Consider the following 17,823-nt stretch of genomic DNA (forward strand, 5'->3'; position numbering starts at 1 on the left):
ATAAAAACACTGAACTGGGTCAAATCAAATTTCAGATGGTCAAATTAAAATCCTGCATTGGGTCAGTGTAAAATACTTAATAGCATCAGTGTAAAAATGTCCATTGCAACAATTCAAAATACATGAGACAAAATCAACATTCTCACTTTTGGTGCGTCTGCTGAACCACATTAAAGAAGTTATTTTAAGAAAAGTACATTTTAAGGTGAAAAAACATGATGAAGGTTAGGCCCAAAATAAAGACACACTCATGATACACTTTGAAATTAATTAAAAGGCAGTTCAAATGTTTTTCCTCGTCTTTGCTGCAGGTTTCGGTTCACATGGGAGCTCTGAAAGTTCATCCCGTCTCAAACTGCTTCTTATAGGACAACACTTATCCTCCGTAGACACATTGACCTTAACTGTACTCTGCTCCGCCTGCTACCTCCACTCTGCGAGCTATTCCCCCGACGTCTTCCGGCCACGCATGAATCTCAGGTTAAATGCATTCCTTTCAGCGGCGACAAAAATATAATTATGTTTTACAAGCTGGGTCTTATCTAACACCTCCTTCATATCCCCGGCCGACCCGCTAGCTAGCTTTCGGAAGGGCCATTCACCGCTAAAACGACTATTGTAAGGTACTAAAAGGGCTGCCACGGAGCACATTCAAAAAACTCCGGGTAAATAACCTCAACCGCACGCGCTAACCGATAAGGCGAAGGCATGCGCGGCCGGGTAAGTGTTCCACAGTGAGAATAGAATAGACGTGAATGGGAGTTTTTGAACCGCTAGCTGCTAAAGTACAAGTATGACAAAGGTAATGTGATATAGCCGGTCACACCTTTGCAATTCTAAGCTAAATAAAAGTAATCTCCTAAAGGTTTTTGTGCGACATTGAAGTTTTCACGCAAGCGAAAAGTGTATTTTTTAACTGCAATTTGGGAATGAGGTGCTGAGGTTGGTTAAATGATCAAAATAGGAGCTAAACAAGTTTGGAAAATAAGTTTGAACGCTCGCACACGTTGGAGTAAAACATTTTGAGGTATTTTCAGATGCGTCACGAGCATAAAGAAAGAAACTGTAATCTCCATTGTAATTCATAAATAACTAGTCAGATGGGTAAAGCGTCTTGCCCCAGGACACAGCAAAAATATGCATTGGTGTTAGCACGTTAGCGCCTCTGACACACCACCTGCTTCTCTCATTGGAGATGCCATTGCTGTGCCTGGAATGTTCCACAGTTTTGCATTAAACGTATCTATCTAGCATTAATTCCATTGTGTGTATTTTTATTGCTAGAAAATACCTTGATAAACATGCAATCTTATGCACGGGGTCACCAATCCACAGATCTGACTAGCAACTGGTAACCGTTTGCTTGTCACCATGGAGATAAAGGTTTTATGTTCTTCTGTGGAACATTCTTGACAAAACAATAACATTATCACTGAAAGATTACAAGGTGATAGACTCAAAAAAAACAAAAAAGTTACATTTTGCACCGTTAAATGAGCAGGTAGAAGTGTTAACTACTCTGCCACTGCGCTCCAGTTTGTATCCGATTTGTTTTCTCTCGACACACTGGTCCAGCCTCACAGTTCTCCGATGCTTTTTGGTGCTACACGCTCAGTCTGAACCTGTACAGGTGCGGGTCCCTGCTGGAGGCCCGCACCCCCCCTCCTGCCCCTAATCAGCCCCCATTGTGCGCTGCTGTCGTCCTCATTAGCGGCTATTGTTAACGAGCAGGTTTAATTATAGTCGAACCAGGAGCGGCGCAGCTAAAACAAAGTCTGAGGAGCGCTATCCTCTGAGCGGGAACAGCAGGGACACCGCGCGCACGCTAAACAAACACCGAAAATACCTGCGGCTGGTGTACTACCTCGGCTCTGCCACGGTCCTCAAGGGGGCGCTCCTCTGAGGCCCCCCCCCAAACGCAGAACACACAAGCAGGGCCCAAAGCACAAAACTCATTATCCTTCAACTCGTATTGTCTATTCAGCTCACTTCCAAGGTGCTCAGAATATCACCAGATCCAACACAATGACAAGAATGAGAATTTATTACATGAAAAAGAGCTTTTTTTTGGTGGTTTTACTAAAGGTTAAAACCCATGCCTTGCTATACAAAGGTCGCAGGTTTGATTCCCAGGCCATATGGCATTTTGCACGTTTTTCTTGTGTGGACAGGTTAGGAGCAGGTTTAGGTAGAAGTAATTTGACATAAAGCACATAACTATGACTAATACACTTGTCCCTCACTATATCACGGTTCACCTTTCATGGATTTTCTTTTAGTGCAATTTTTCATGCTTTTTTACAGCGTATGAACGTGCGTTGTGTTCTGCGTCCTGATTGGCTGTTGGACTGTAGACCATTGTCCAATAGTCTCCTCCGTGCCGTGTCTCCTGTACAGTACAGAATGTGTTCAGACAAATTTATAGAAACGTTCAATCTGACTGACTCTGTGTGACTCTGAAGTTCTGTATGTTTGCGATTTGTTTTCTCCCCGAAAAAACCTAAAATGTCGATTAAACGTTCTGCACCGACAAAGGCACCTACGAAGGTTTGAACTTTGAGAGAGTTTAAACAAGAGAGAAATGTGAGAAAATGTTAATGCCTGTGTGAGAAAAGTGTATAAAGTGTGTGGTGAGGGTGAGTTTTACAGCAAAAAACATAAGGAATAATTGTAAAAAATAAAGTTGACGACTTCACGGATTTCGCCTGTTGTGGGTTATTTTTAGAACGTAACCGTGACAAACCAGGGGCCACTGTAATACCAATAAAAACAGAAACTGAGCTGTGACATTTGATAAGTTTAACTAAAGGTGTACTATGTAATTTGTCCGGTGAAAGATCCACCACCTGCTTCTCTCCATGAAGATGTTATCGCTCTTTGCTCTTCATGTTCCACAATATGACATTAAATGCATTGATAACAGGTGTCGTTAATGCTAAAATGAGCGGATTTCTTTTCACAGATGTCTGTTTCCATGGAGGTAGACAAGTTTGACGCCAAACTATGGAGCATTTCAGGCAACCAATAACATCTCCATGGAGAAAAGCCAATGGCACACCCTCCATCGCAAGTCTATCTTTAAGTGTTCAATACAAAGCCAAATTTTAAACACTTTAATGCCACTTCTTCGAGTTCTGTGGATCAATTTGAAACATGCACTATTCACCCAGTACTCGCAAAACCAGAAGTATATGTAGTAGAAGTATATGTAGTAGATGTACTGCAGTTGGCCACTGTTCCTGTCACATAATATCGCTGACTTTGACGCATGGCTCACGTCACATATCGCACATCTAAAGTCTATAACGATAATTCCACCATTGTTATCTATACTGTACTACCGTCACTCCGTCGCTACAGTGAGACATTTCCCACATTGCTTTTGTGGCCCTCTAACATCCGCAGTCAGAATCAATATTGTGCTTGTAACACGGCATGACTTATCTCCAAAGCTGGCTCACTTTGAGGTGGAACGCGTCTCCTTTTGTCAACGCGCGCAACACAACAAATCAAAACTCCACCGGCACGCGATTCAGGACATGAAATATGCATGTTTCTGAATCGTAACCGCTCCCTCCCTCCTTCTCTCTCACTCTCTCCCTCTCCAACCGTTTAAATATGACATCTGTGCATTTCCTGTATAAGCGCGCGTACCTTTGATTCGCCAGATAGTCTTGTTTGATCTTACCCACCCCCATTTCTGCCTTCTCCACACCCCCCATCCACCCTGCTACCCCCCTGCGTGTCATCCGTTGCTTTTATAGTGAAAATGAAGTGCGTAGGGCTAAATATAAACAAGCAAACAGAAGGGCGGCGGTCCTTAGAGGCAGCGCGGGCGGTTGGGTTGGGGTTGGCGCTCATCAGGGGGGTTTGCGAGGTATTCTGTACCTGATAAAACGCAGATTGTCTCCACGGAACGCCCGGGATCACATTATTTGGAGAGTGGGATGCACAATGCGGAGGTACTTATACGGTAATCTTGGCAAAAAACGCGGAGAGATAAGCCAGGCCTCAAGGTAAGGGCCCCAACGCGCCTTAGCTAGCTGTGTTCCTCCAAGTTTGTGTCAGTGTCATTTGCATAATTCACACCTACTCTCTCGCTCTATACCACCCCCGGTCTTCCCTCCGCAGTCCCCAAAATTGACGTACGCTAACCCTGGAATGCTAATCTGCCAAGTTCAGAACGTATATGACAACCGTGGCTACACAAAAGCAAGGTGCGTCATCTCGGTGACAGGTAACACGGTTGACGCGAATGATGTAACGGGAGATTTCAGTTAGCGTTAGCAAGCGTAAAGCAGGGAATGTACAAAAAAAGAAAAAGAAAAACACTGAAAGGAAGTCTCAGTGCACCCTAGGCTCTGGAGTTAACCGGATTAGGCGCAGCGCTTCATTTGGAACTCAAAAGGTGCGGGAGCGCAAATGCAATTTTTAGACAGCAGTAAACACAGCGGGGAAATTAATAAAATTCAATTGGACTTACCGGGTGGAGGCGCGCACTCTGCTGTGCTTCAGATCTGAGGCACAAGTCTGAAACATGTACTAGTACTACCTGATGGGTCGTCACTTCTAAGGGGATGTGACCAGTGGTGGATGAAGTACTCAATTTTGTTACTTAAGTAAAAGTACAGACATCAGGGTAAAAAAAAAAAATACTCAAGCATTGTTTCATGTGATTAAATTACCCATTTAAAATGTACTTAAAGAGTAAAAAGTAAAAAGGTCTAATAAAGCTTCAAATGTATTGATTTTGAATAATACACTATGACACTATGACACTATATCGGCCTATAGTTTCGGCGGGTAAAGTGTCTTGCCCAATGACACGAGGCAGAATGCAATTTCAGTAGCAGCGAAGAAGTGGCCAACATGATATAATATCTTTACCACCCGAGTTTTAATTTATTCTCAGCTGATTAGAATGACAACACACATTTCTATTGATGTTTTGATGAAATAATATTTTTAAATTTAAAGCAACACCACGTAACTTGGCACATCACCTGCTTTATACCATGAAAACAGAACCTTAAAACGACACTTGAGCTTTCCCAATTGAGAGTCAAGTTTTCAGCCATACTGTGGAGCATTAATGCCAAAGTAACAACATTTCTGTGGAGACAAGCAAATTAAAGAGTCAGATCTGTGGAGACGCGATCACTTATTTGTCTTAGTGCAATGAAAACATCTGAAATACTTGAAGATAAAAAGTTTTACAGTAGAGCTTTAATGGAAAAAATGTCTAAAAGCTTCGAAAAAGTCAACATCAAATTATGTCACTAAAGATTTGATTGGAGAATTTTGTCTTTCTCATCCAACAAAATGGCTTTTAAAAGTAATTATGTAATATTATTCAGTCTCAGCTACTTTTAAAGACATATATTGTGAGTAAAAGGCGAGTATAAGACAAACAAATGCTTAAACACAAATGTCCAAACTTTATTAAAGTCAAAGTCAAAGTTAGTGAATAAATGTAACTTGCCACCTATATCTTCCGAAGTTCGCGAAGTTGTTTTGAAGTTAATATCGTCAGCCATTCTTATTCCTTAGCATTGACGCGTGTCCATGTCACATTGTGGGGGACGTATCTCTTATTACCCATTATGTATTTACAGATTTGACGAACGCGATCGCCATGACTGACTTTCATTACAGCCGACACAATGGCCTCCGCTGGCTTGTGTTTGGACTGGCCCCTCACAGTCCACTGCACACTGCCCCAGCATCTTCACACTCCAAATGAGCTGCGCTTGCACAAGAATTTAATTTGATCTGCCGCTGTAATTGTGCTCTCAAAAAAAAAAGACAGGAAAAAGAGGGATAGAGCAAGAGAGAAAACAGGAAGAGAGTGGGAGGGGTCGTCCTGCCGCAACTTTATATGTAATACCGAAGTAAATGAAGTGAAGAGATGTGTTGACACTGGAGGAACTGTCAGAAAAGGGAGAGGTGGGGGGGTTGTCGGGGGAGCGAGGAGCAAAGGGGGGTTGGGTACGCCGTGATAAAACAGCACAAAGGAAAAAGCGTTATGAATTTTATTAATGATTCGCAAGACAGTATGCAAAACATCAAAGGTCCGCCGAAAGATTAACGACCCTGCGCGAGACTCTTTAATTACCTCCAGCTAATTAGATTCTTGACCACATTTGAATACGTGCGCTCGGGCCCCGCGCCTAATTGAGATTCCTCTAGATTTATCAATGTGATGGAGAGAATGAGCGAAAGAAAGAAAGGAAAGAAAAGGCGTTTTTTGTTGATGTTTTTGTGTTGATGTTTAAAGAGCCATTACGGATACGATACTTGATTTCCATACGGAGGTTGTGATGCGGTCAAGGATGTTGCTATGGTGACATGTTTTGTTTACTCGAGGATGGCGTACACTTGATTTCACAGATTGGTGATTCAACTTTGAAATGTGATATTGTTCAGGAATTAACTTTGACATTAAAAGATAAGAAATAGGTGTTTTGTATTTGGGTATTTGGGTTTTGACTTTCGTAAAATTAATGTCAAGTAAATTTGTTTAAACTGGTTAAGTGTTGCGCTAAGTTCTTGGTAGGTATGTGTTGAAGGGAAGGAATGATGGATTTGTGATTAAATAAAAAGGCAAGGGACTGGTTGAGAGACAGATATCAGGCTGTGATTGGCTGACAGTGACAGAGGAAACAGGAAGTAAGAACAAGGAAGGAATGTTGTCGTTTTGGTTGAACTGACTATTTTCACCAGATATTTAAGGTGTTAAATCTGTTTTTTACTGTCTTAAACCCATAGAAAAGTTAATTTTAGACAGTTTGTGATGTCCACTGCAGTCCTATCATCCTAATTATTGATCACAACAAGTTTATAAGTGCTAACAACGCAACTTAGCATGCTAGTAGCTTCCTGGTTCAGTTTATTTCATTACATTAAACAGCCTCTTAAAAAGATTGATGAAGGCAATTATTTCCTGTTATCCTGATTTTAGCAATGCAGTATAAGTTAGCAAACTGTCCTAACCCCGCTCCTGTCCTCCTCTGCCCTCCCATGTAGTTTTCTGACCTTCTCTCACCAGCGTAGACTCACCTCGCGCCTCCGTCTCTGCTAGCTCCGTTAGCTGTTAGCGATCAGCCTGATTGGGTTGACTAATGCGCCGCTAATAAACACGAGCATCGCCGCTTGTTGTGCCATAATTCTCTTATCTTAGTGGGCCCCTCTGAGGACCGGGCTCTCCATGCAGTCTCCCCATCTCGGGCCTCTCCGGATAATCCTTATGCTAGTGCCTTTGAACTGTGTGTTATCTGCTCCTGGAGATGTTGATGGAAGAGGGTAGTTGTTGTTGTTGTCGTTGTGAGGCTGGTGGAGGGTAATTGCATTGGATTATTGTAGTCTCAGTACAGCTACTCATTTTGGAGATGCCACATTTAAACTGTTAGGTCCATTATATTCACTTTTATAATGTTTTTTTAATGATTTTTGGCAGTTTGAGGAGAGTAACATCCCTCAGGACCAAATACTCCTTTTTGTATTTATTTGTGTATATTTAAAATTCTTGTACCTGCTTTTTCCTAACTTGGTTCTCATCAGATTGAAATGTATGGCTCTCTGAATAAAGATCAATTTGGGTTGGCTCTCACTGAAAGCGGAACCAATGATCGGAGCATTGAAACAATACATCACGTTAATTGGTCGAAGTGTCAAAACAGAGGAGCAAACCGAAAAATCAAACTTCAGTTAAATCCAGTTGAGAGAAAAGCACATGCATACGAAATAATGTGGAAGAGCAAAAAAAAGTTACACTGTGTAGCTTTAACCAAAATATTAGACTTGTTTTTAATAGGACTTAAAAACAAATTAACGCTCTGTTAAATTAATTATGATGCATTTAAATTCCCTTTAAGAAATCTCTATTTTATTGCAGGAATATTATCTCTTGAACTATGAAAAAAAAAATCTAGTAAATTTAAAATGAGCAAAAAAAAAAAAAAGACAAAATGTAAACTTTATTTCATTTTATTGTTTTTAAATTAATTGGACAATGATGCATTCATACTTCCTGTATCGCTCTTGCTCCTTCGTACACGTGTTGCTGCAGCAGAAGACACATTTGTGGGCTTGCACGGAGCACCTCCCCGGACGCTCGTTCATTAGGCCCAATTACCCCTCGGCCCCTCACGGCTCCTCGCGGTCCCAAACGCGGGGCGAAGGACGAGAGACAAGACTTTCATCAAACGCGCATCACAATCCCCCCATCCCAGTGTCGGAGGTACCATTCTGACAATTAGCTCAATTAACAGTGTCAACATTAGGCCATTAGGCTGGCAGCGGCGGGCAGAGGAGGGCCCTTCATCTGAGGATTGTATCAGACCTCCTCCTCCTCTTCCTCCTCTCTCTCTCTCACACACACACACACACACACACACGCACTTGTATTAAATATGCGTAATAATGAAGATGCATTTAAATAGCAGCACAATGAGAGGAGATGGAGTACACTGGAGGTGCTGGCATTTTTTAGCCAGTGTCTGAGTGAAACTGGTTCAGATTTGGTTTACTCTGGCCTGTAATCCTGGTTTAGTCCTGGTGCTGGTATGGTTTAGTTCTTAGTTAGTGTTAGTTTGATATAAATTTGAATTAAACTAAACCAATACTTACTTTGTTTTGTTTTTTTGAGCCATGAGCATCCTTTGATATGTTTTATATATTATATACTTTTAAATATAAGTATATCTATATTTATTTACAAAATGTATTTATTACATTGCCGTATATTGCATTTATTTTGCTATTGGTCAAATGTAAGTTGCCCACTCCAGCCACCAGGGGAAGCAGTATCCCCCTTTGCATTTCTTCAAAAACAATACAGTTTTGTAATTTCCAAGATAAAAAGTGACATGCTTCTACTTGCACATCAAAGGTTTCTTCAAGGACACATATTATGCAAAATGTATTTTTTGACCTTTTAAATCACGTTAAATTGTTGTGCCCTCGTCAAAAACGTAACTGGAGCTGCATTTTGCTTTACTTTTATTTTATTGATCCATTCTTTCAAAGACATATTCTCTGATCAATCAAAAATACACTACAAAAATTGCCAAAATTGTTACATCACAGGTAAAAATACGGTTTTCTCCTGCTTAGTTTTCGAGGCCCTTAAACTATTCCCAAACTCGTTCTACTGTCTGTCCTACAAATTGTGTTTACAACTAATGCGCATTAGCATTCACGTTGCCTGAGGCCTTCATTTGTTTATACGCTCATTGTTCATTCCCATGTCTGACAGCAGATGGAGCTCTCACTCCTAAATACCTCATAAGTCTGATTTACAAATGGAGACAATATTTTAAGTTAGAAAATGTGAAATGCTTCCCAAGGTGACTAAAACATATTTAAAAGGGAATTAAGGATAAGAGTGCATTATATGTGTTGTTTAACTCCAAATTTATGAACCAAAATATCCAAAATTGTCCACCATGTTAGCTGAATATTCCTGCGTCTGTTTTTAAGTTCCTTTGTTCAGCCCTGTTCAATCAGCCAGAAACTCCACCACAATCAATCTATAATATCACAACCAGAGAAACTAACTTACCACCGAGCACCCTTAAAAGCAATTCAACCAGCTACACCCAGAGGTTACCCAGGGGTCGCCCAGGGGTCACCGTGAGGTCGGGCGGTTTGGTTGGGCCGATGAACCTGAACCAACTCTGCTCTGTGATTGGAGGTCAGCTGCCGTGATGGTTGTAATAATCGCAAACAAACAAGCGCTATAAATGTGGAGGAAATAATGAGACTGTTTAAAAGCGTCTGTAATGAGCGGGGGTGCAAAGTCCGAGAGCACCCGAGGGCCCCGAGGGAGGGTGGGGTGGCATCTGTAGCTGTAGATTTTAACTTTAATGTTGTTCAACTCAAAGACAATATAAAGTTCTACATTGTCTTTTGATATACTGTAGATGCACTCTCCGTTCTCGCAAATACAGGCTGCAATCTTACTTCCCATTTACACCGCAGCAGCAGAATCAACAACCTCCTCAGCCGTGACCTTCTCTTCTCTCCAACCAGGCCCTGTACAATGTAAGAACTTGTCCCCAACTGTTTTTTTGTTACAGTTTATGCTTATGACGGTTTGCATTTAAAGCGTTTTCATTGACAAAAAATTACTTGCACCTGCTTGTTTCTAAAATGCCAAACTGTGGAGCTTTACGGACAATAACACTGTTACTGTCCGTTTTTCAAATGTCATACTCATATTTAAAGCTGCACAGTATTACTTTTTTCTTTTAGAAGGTCCGGCACTTGCTTGTCCCTTGCTCGGAGTCATTGCTTTGCCTAGAATGTTCCACAACACGGTATTAAACATATGTATTTTTATTTAGAAAAGCTTATTGTTGATGTTTTTTAGCATTTAGCACTCAGTATTGGTTTAAAGTTCTTGTTTTATTGTAGCACTCTGAGATTCTATGTAATGAAGAGAGCATTATAAATAATATTAGTAGTAGTAGTATTTAAAAGGTGATTTTATTGCTCAAAAATACATTGAAAACTCCTACTTGAGAGGGGTCACCGCTGTAGAGATCTGACCTGTAACTCAGTCCGGTCGGGTCACTGTTGAATGTTTCTGCGAAGATACAGACGTTTAATTAATGCCCTACATTGGAACATTTTAGGTAAACCATTCGGCACAGGCAGGCAGCAGAAAAGTTACGCAATGTGCCTTTAAATCGATTACCTCTGAACAGCGGTGGGGGGCATCTAATACGCTGCATTTAAGTGTGTGGGGAGTTCAAGTGGGTTCAGCTTAAGTGACTTTAAAGTTTGGTCTGATTTCATTAGCCGACCCTGGTGCCTTTAAAGAGAGAGATCGGAGCCAGCGCAGTTTCCGGACCAGATCTGGATGGGATTCGTAAATCAGAGCACTTAGACCGGGAGCGCTACATTTTTCTCCCCAAAACAGCGGATCGCCCGAGTAGATAAGGCCTCACTGATAACAAATGAATACGTTCTCCATCTGTGCGACCACTTATTATATTTCACTTTGACAAAATGAGATTTGTCTAATTCGTGCGCGGAAGATGAGTCACTGCCGCCCCAACGTTCTGTTTCCAATCCAACACAATCACATCTGAACTGCACCTCCACAGCAGAGAGCGGGGGAGATAAGGCTCCGGAGCAGAGCGGAGGGCCCGAGCAGAGGCATGGGTCTCCGGGACATGACATCATACATGGCCCCTGGGTACGAGAGACACGAGGTCCAGAGACGACAGGGAGGACAAAGGACAAAGTCTGTGCCGTTGACTCTTCAGTGTGGAGGACTTCAGTGTTTGGCTCATTTGTATCTCAGTCCAAAACTTTATAGCGACAGATTTTCATGTTTTTCTAATTATTACTTGGTTTTTGATGGGATAGTACCTGCGCTAAATATTTAACATGGTTTTATACCAGTTAAATGGCAGTTTGCGAAGGAAAGTAGTTAAGAAAAGAACAAAAATACAGCAAGTAGCGGTGAGTTCTACAACGGAAATACCTCCACCAGTGTCACCAGTGAAAATATTGTAAATCCTCATTTTTCCTGTAGTTTACACAATAAAGGAGGTTTATTTGAATTTGTCCCAACAATGCACAAGAGTTAAGATTAGACTGTCGAATTATGCAGTAACCAAACCTGAAATCGCAATGTTGCAGTAATTGTAACAGTATCTTTGTAGGTAACTATCAGATTAATACAACAAATACAATACTAAAGTAGTAATTTTAACTAGGTCTAGTTAAATGCAATTCTTTATTAGACCTTGAATAAGTGACTTGTTTGTAGATATTTCTGAATTGATTTAAAACTTTTGGAAAATGTATTTATTATTGTGATAAGATTTACATTTCTTTAACTGCCTTATTTCAATTACAACTTTATACATATTTCAGTTGAAAAGATAAATGTGAAATGAATCAGAACCAATCATTTGAAACTGTTTAAATACAGAAATCTAGACATGTTCAAGCTTCTCAAATCTATAACATATACAAGGCATGCCCAATCTGTGGCCCGGGGACCAAATGCGGCCCTCAGACCAATTTTTCTCGGCCCTCAAGCTTCCAGGTGAATGGGCCCATATTACCTTAAACAATACTTTTTACTGTATATTTCTGAAAATTTACTTTAACAAGCCTCTACCAAATATTTAATGTGTCCCACTAAGGATGTAAGCATGAATAAAGGTCTAGTGGTTCAGTCTAACTTGTAATAATAATGCAGATTTGAAGTATTCAATGTATTGGCGACCAGTCTATGGCCCTTAATCGGCTCGGACACCCCTGATCTATACTTTTCTATTCAAGTTATCCATCATTTTTGAAGTATGTCTTTTGAAATGGGTCCCACACAACTTTGAACATGAAACCAGAACTTATTTACATTGCACTAAAGTGGCGTCCATTTTGAAACACTCCACCGACTTCCTCTCGTCTCATCAACCAGCGGGTCACTTGTGTTGCCAGGCGGGTGCAGACAGGGTAACCCCGGAGCCCCTTTAAACTTTACCCCTCCATCAGCATTTACAGTGCCACACAAGCCTATATTGTTTTTGCCCAACAATAGAGAGCATTAGAGTGGAGCCGGCTATCGGCGCGAGCTTCCTGCCTCATTGTGATCGCGGCAGGTTTAGACTAAACACAGTAGGGTGAGGATGAGGACGGGACAGGGCACGGACAGAGGTGCACCTGAGCCTAAGGGTTAGAATTATTTCACTACCTTTTAATAAAAATAACCTATGCATTAATTTGTTTGTAGAATCTGAAACTGTACAAGCCGGGTTCATGTTCAGGTGTCAAGGTCTCCTCTGCTCTTTCAGTATAACATTTAGCATTGTTATTCTCTGCATTCTGGTGTTTTTATTTGATTTTTTCCACACAAAATGTAATCCATTCGCACAATAGGTCTTATACTGCTGTTTTATAAATGAGAAACTGTGTACATTTCTTCCTCCTAATATACTGTTCCCAATACATTTTTTAGTTGAATAAAATAAAACTTTTAGTCTTGCAGATTTTCCCAGAATATCCATAGATCACCTCATTTTAATCCGCCACCTTTCACTGATTTTGTTAACAATAAATAATAAGTATATTTAAAACAGCTAAAAGATCAAGTCGAGTTTATTTGAACAGCACAATTCGCGCACAAAGTAATTCAAAACTGCTTACAGAATAAGATAGACATTAAAAAACACAATAAAAACTAATCAAAACATAAATAATCAGCATAAAATGAATATTAAAAGAGAAGAGAGCAGAAGAAAAACCTTTCAGTCGTTTGGAGCCCGGATTTAATCACTGAAAATGTTGTTACTCTGTTTTACCAATTTATATTTCAATCGCGCATGTTTTTTCCTCGGCTACTTAAAACAACCTTACCATTTAAAAGCATTTACTTCATAATGATAAAATGGTGTATTTAAAATGATACAGACTTAGTAACTACTTAAAGAGAATCATTCTTAAACTACTTACGTTATGAATTGCGTCTTTATTCGTGCTTTATTAAGTGCAGTGATTATAAAGTGTCGCAAGCAATATGTACACAAGATTAAGCTCACCTTCACAAACACATGGACTCATTACCTGCAGCGTTCGGCCTTTGAGCGGTGTGCAGAGGCCTGTGCGCGCGGCGTTCATTATTCATGTTACCTTGACGGCACGGGCCTGTTCCTCGCATCAGATAAACACTGACTGTTTGCACACCCCCCGAGGAGAATATCATGGCACATTAGAAAAATGTCCCTGCTTTATCAGTGAGTTTGTATGTGCGCGGAGGGGGAGGTGATGGGAGGCAGGGTAGGACGGGCGGGCGAGGGGGGGGGGGGCTGGCCTGTGTCCAAGCGCCAACCGCGACAGAGACAACCTTGCTCTTAATAGCACATATCTTTGAGATGTAGGAGCGGCGTACATGAAAAGCACTGTGATCATTACACTGATAGCAATTATCCTTCAGGAGCCTCTAATGGACCGGCCCCTGCGCCCCCCACCCCACCCCACGTCCCACACCCACACCGAGCCACGCAAACACACACACAAATCTACACACGCGCACACACACTCTAAGACAAGCTACAATCAGCAACGCCTGCAATTAAACACGATGCTTTTTGGCGAACCTTTAACAAAGAACAAAGCCGACAAGGAGATTTAATAAAAAAGGCGTCGTTTTCTTCAGAACAAAATCGGGACAAAAGAGGGTACAAAAGATATTAATGTTGTTTATTAATCTATTCATTAGCGGAGTATACGGCGATGGGTGAGCGGAGGGGGCGAAGTGGGTTGGGGGGGGCTCTGGAGTGGCGGTCCGTGGCATTGGCGGCGCTTTATGATTGAGCGTAGGGGCCAGAGTGTCGGAGCGGACAAAAACAACAAGGTAATTAAAGCTTAGAGCGCGGGGCCGTCCGTCAAAGACCCCCCCCCCCCCTTCTCTCTCGCCTCACCTCACCTCCGGCCCCCACCCCTTCAGTACCCCCCCCCCTCCCACCTCCTCCCCTTCGCCACCACCACTCAGCCCTGGATGAAAAATGCGCCAGGTAATTGTCATTGTGCGCGCCGCGTCGTTATTCATTAGCGGCGCGATCCGTCTTTTGGAGGAGCGGGTTTGGAGTGTTCGGGCCGCGAGCTGTGATGTTGTTTCTATTGTGCCTGAGTGGGGTGTCAATAATATCTAGCTACGGTGAGTAAACTGTAAATAACATGGCCGAACTGGACTGGATTTGATAGAATTAAGGCGGGAGTTAGACCTATTTCAACACATTTTGCTAATATTACGCTATGTTATGCTAATCTGACTTCTTGGACTTTGAAAAGGCCTGTATCAGATTTTGAACCATGACTTGAAAAACATGTTTCAGAATAACTTTTAGCTCCACCCAGTTAGTTCATTTCCTCGCTTTGATGTTGAACTATGACGCAGAAACAACTCGAATGGTCTATTGGCAGTTGTTTCCACACAGTTCTCACCCAACAGCATCTCTGATTGGATAAAACTGTCTATTCCTTCCAAAAAATCAAATGTAAAATCAGTATAATTCAGTTGAGTTTTTCACCAATAGCTGCTTTTACAACACAATGTTTAAGTACATTGCGTTTCCTGAACTTAAAACACCAAGTCAGGTACAGGCCTTTTAAAGATTTACTATGTAACTTTTTTGTTGGAGGGTACATCTGCCTGTTTCCATGGAGATGTTATTCCTTTATCAGAAAAGTCCCAAAGTAGGCATCAATCTGATCCATTTTTCATCTATCTTTATTGAATTACAGATGTTTAACTTGCGACGTAATACCTCGAAATACAACGTGAGAAGGATCGCCAGTCCACAGATTTAACCTGTAAGTTGGCCTGGAGGCGTTTCTTGCGTCTACCTAGCTGGAAGATTAGCCTATTTTGCTATGTTATGGGTCAACTGCTGGGTCAAGCTAGCACACCTTGATGAAACACCCGGAGAACACGCAAACTCCACCTCGCCCCCGGAATCAAACGTTAGATCTTCTTGCTGTTGTCTGCTTCCCTTTCACCAAAATACTAATACAAATACAAGTGTCATATATGTATCGGCTAACAGTTGTGTTTTGATAGTGACAGCGCGTAAACAAAGGGTCCTTCTCTCTGGAGGCTCTCACCGCACGAAGCCGCGTCTTTGAACTCAACTTTTTCTTAACGCCGCCATCACGCAGCCCCGCTCTCTCCTCTCGCTCTCCAGCCGACCGCTTCAAAGTGCCATGCCTCCACAAAAGAAAGAAGTCCTCCCTGTTGTTTTTTCTCGTGCGATTCCAAAGAGGCGCGTTAAAAAAAAAAAAGTTCCAAGGTTGTCCCCCGTGGGCTTAGATCTCAGGCTGCACCTGTCAAAGCAGATGGGCTGTTTGGAGGCTGGTGTTGGGAGGTGGTGCTGGGGGAACCTGCTGTGTGCGCTGATGTCTTCACGCTGTCACCGCGCGCACGAGCACCCATAAACAGTACGCACACCCATTGATCACGTGCACGCTCACACATACGCTAGGTTTACAGCTTTCTGGGGACTTTGCACTGACTCACATTTATTTCTTGGAGACGAATTCCGACCTTAAGAGTTGTTTCTCGTGCGATTCCAAAGAGCCACCAGGCCAAGTCACGATAGTAAACTTCAAACTCGATTTCGACGCTTAGGAATAGACTCGATACTCAATACCGATTCCAATACTGATGATAATAAGCACTCTTTATTTTTATTAAATAATAGTAATTTCGTTTGTATAACCACATGGGCTTGTATCTGCGTAATCCCTCAGTCGTCCAATGGTCTATGGGATAATAGTCTATGTGTGTTAAACTTGTTCTGATACAGCTCAAGAACATTCTCAAGGTATTCAGGAAAGGTTCATTTCGATACTTTTGAGGATCCTAGTTACTACTTGCCTAATCTTCACCCAAATCCTAACCAAAATAAAGTCATATCTTAACTTTAAACCATATTGTTGATCTAATCTTGAAGGATTTACCTCATAGTGACCTGATTTTTGGTTCCTAAAGAGCAAAAGGTCTCCCTCAAGTAACTGATTTCATTCCCACGATGTGATAAATACTGTCTTCCATCATGTGCATGCTCACTCACACAGACGCTCGCACATTGTTTTGAGTTTCAGGCTTCTTGGGGACATTACATTGACTTACATTCATTCCCTGGAGGTTGATTCTAATCTTAAACAATGACTATACTTGCCAAATCTTAACACATTTAACCCATATTTGAACTTGAATTCATGCTGCTGATGTGATAAAGAATAAAAGAATTTACGTCATTGGGACAAGGCATTTGTCCCCTTAAGGGTCCCACAATAAATATCAATCCACGTTTACCCATACACTCATGCACTCTGACAATTCATGGACTTTATTTGTAGCTCTGTTCGGACACCGGAGCTGTTCAATTCACTTTTGCTGAAATTAAAAGTTTGTTTTTGTTTTTTTTATGCGAAACCTAAAACTTGACACATAGGGACTGCAGCACCATCACACTACCACATTCTCAGACTTTCACTCAACAACTTGAACTTGCTAAAACACATGAACACAATTTTCCAATAGCACTTTCTGGACAGATGTAATTTCACATTCGTGTTCGGAGTCGTGGACTTTAAGACAAAGCTTCATTACCCTGCGACACGAGTGGTGTTGATCAAAGACTGGATCGATTTCTGTGTTTGGGCTGAGGGTCACGACAGGGCTGACAGGGTGAGGGGTCTGGGGGAGGAGCTGGTGTGGCAGGGACTGAGGTTGTCAGACCGGGCTTGCCATTTTTGATGGTGATCCCCTCGAGGAGCCCCGTCCTGTCACTGCACTGCTGCACTTCTCCCACAATGAGGCGATGGAGGGACAGACGCTCAGCGGAGGTCAGTGAAGTGTCCACGAGGCCTTCACTTACCTCGGACGTTTGAGCGACAGAGGCCCGGCTGGAGTCCCATGTGAGAGAATGTCTTATTCTGTGCAAATACTAAAGTAGCTCCACTTCTTCATGCTAAACTTCATTGCGACTGTCAGACACTTAAGAAGTGACAAAACGTGTGTACGACTGCCCCCTCCCTCCCTGCACTGTCAGAGCAGATAATAAATAAGAAGGAGTGGTGCGGGGGCGGGAATAACACCACTGAGGAGCATCAGGAGCCGGACAAAGTGTTTCCCAAAGCCTGAGGGAGGCGCTCTAAACAGCAGCACTCCCCTGCTCCCTGCAGGCTTACACTGGAACAATGTGACAGAGGGAGGCCAGGCAGGCCCTGTCCCACATAATAGGACAACTGTCCGGAGGCGCCGCAGACCGGGCCGGCCGTGTGGACCTGCTCGGCTTT

The sequence above is a fragment of the Periophthalmus magnuspinnatus genome, chromosome 2 (assembly GCF_009829125.3).
Source record: "Periophthalmus magnuspinnatus isolate fPerMag1 chromosome 2, fPerMag1.2.pri, whole genome shotgun sequence".
In the NCBI taxonomy this organism is placed as follows: domain Eukaryota; kingdom Metazoa; phylum Chordata; class Actinopteri; order Gobiiformes; family Gobiidae; genus Periophthalmus; species Periophthalmus magnuspinnatus.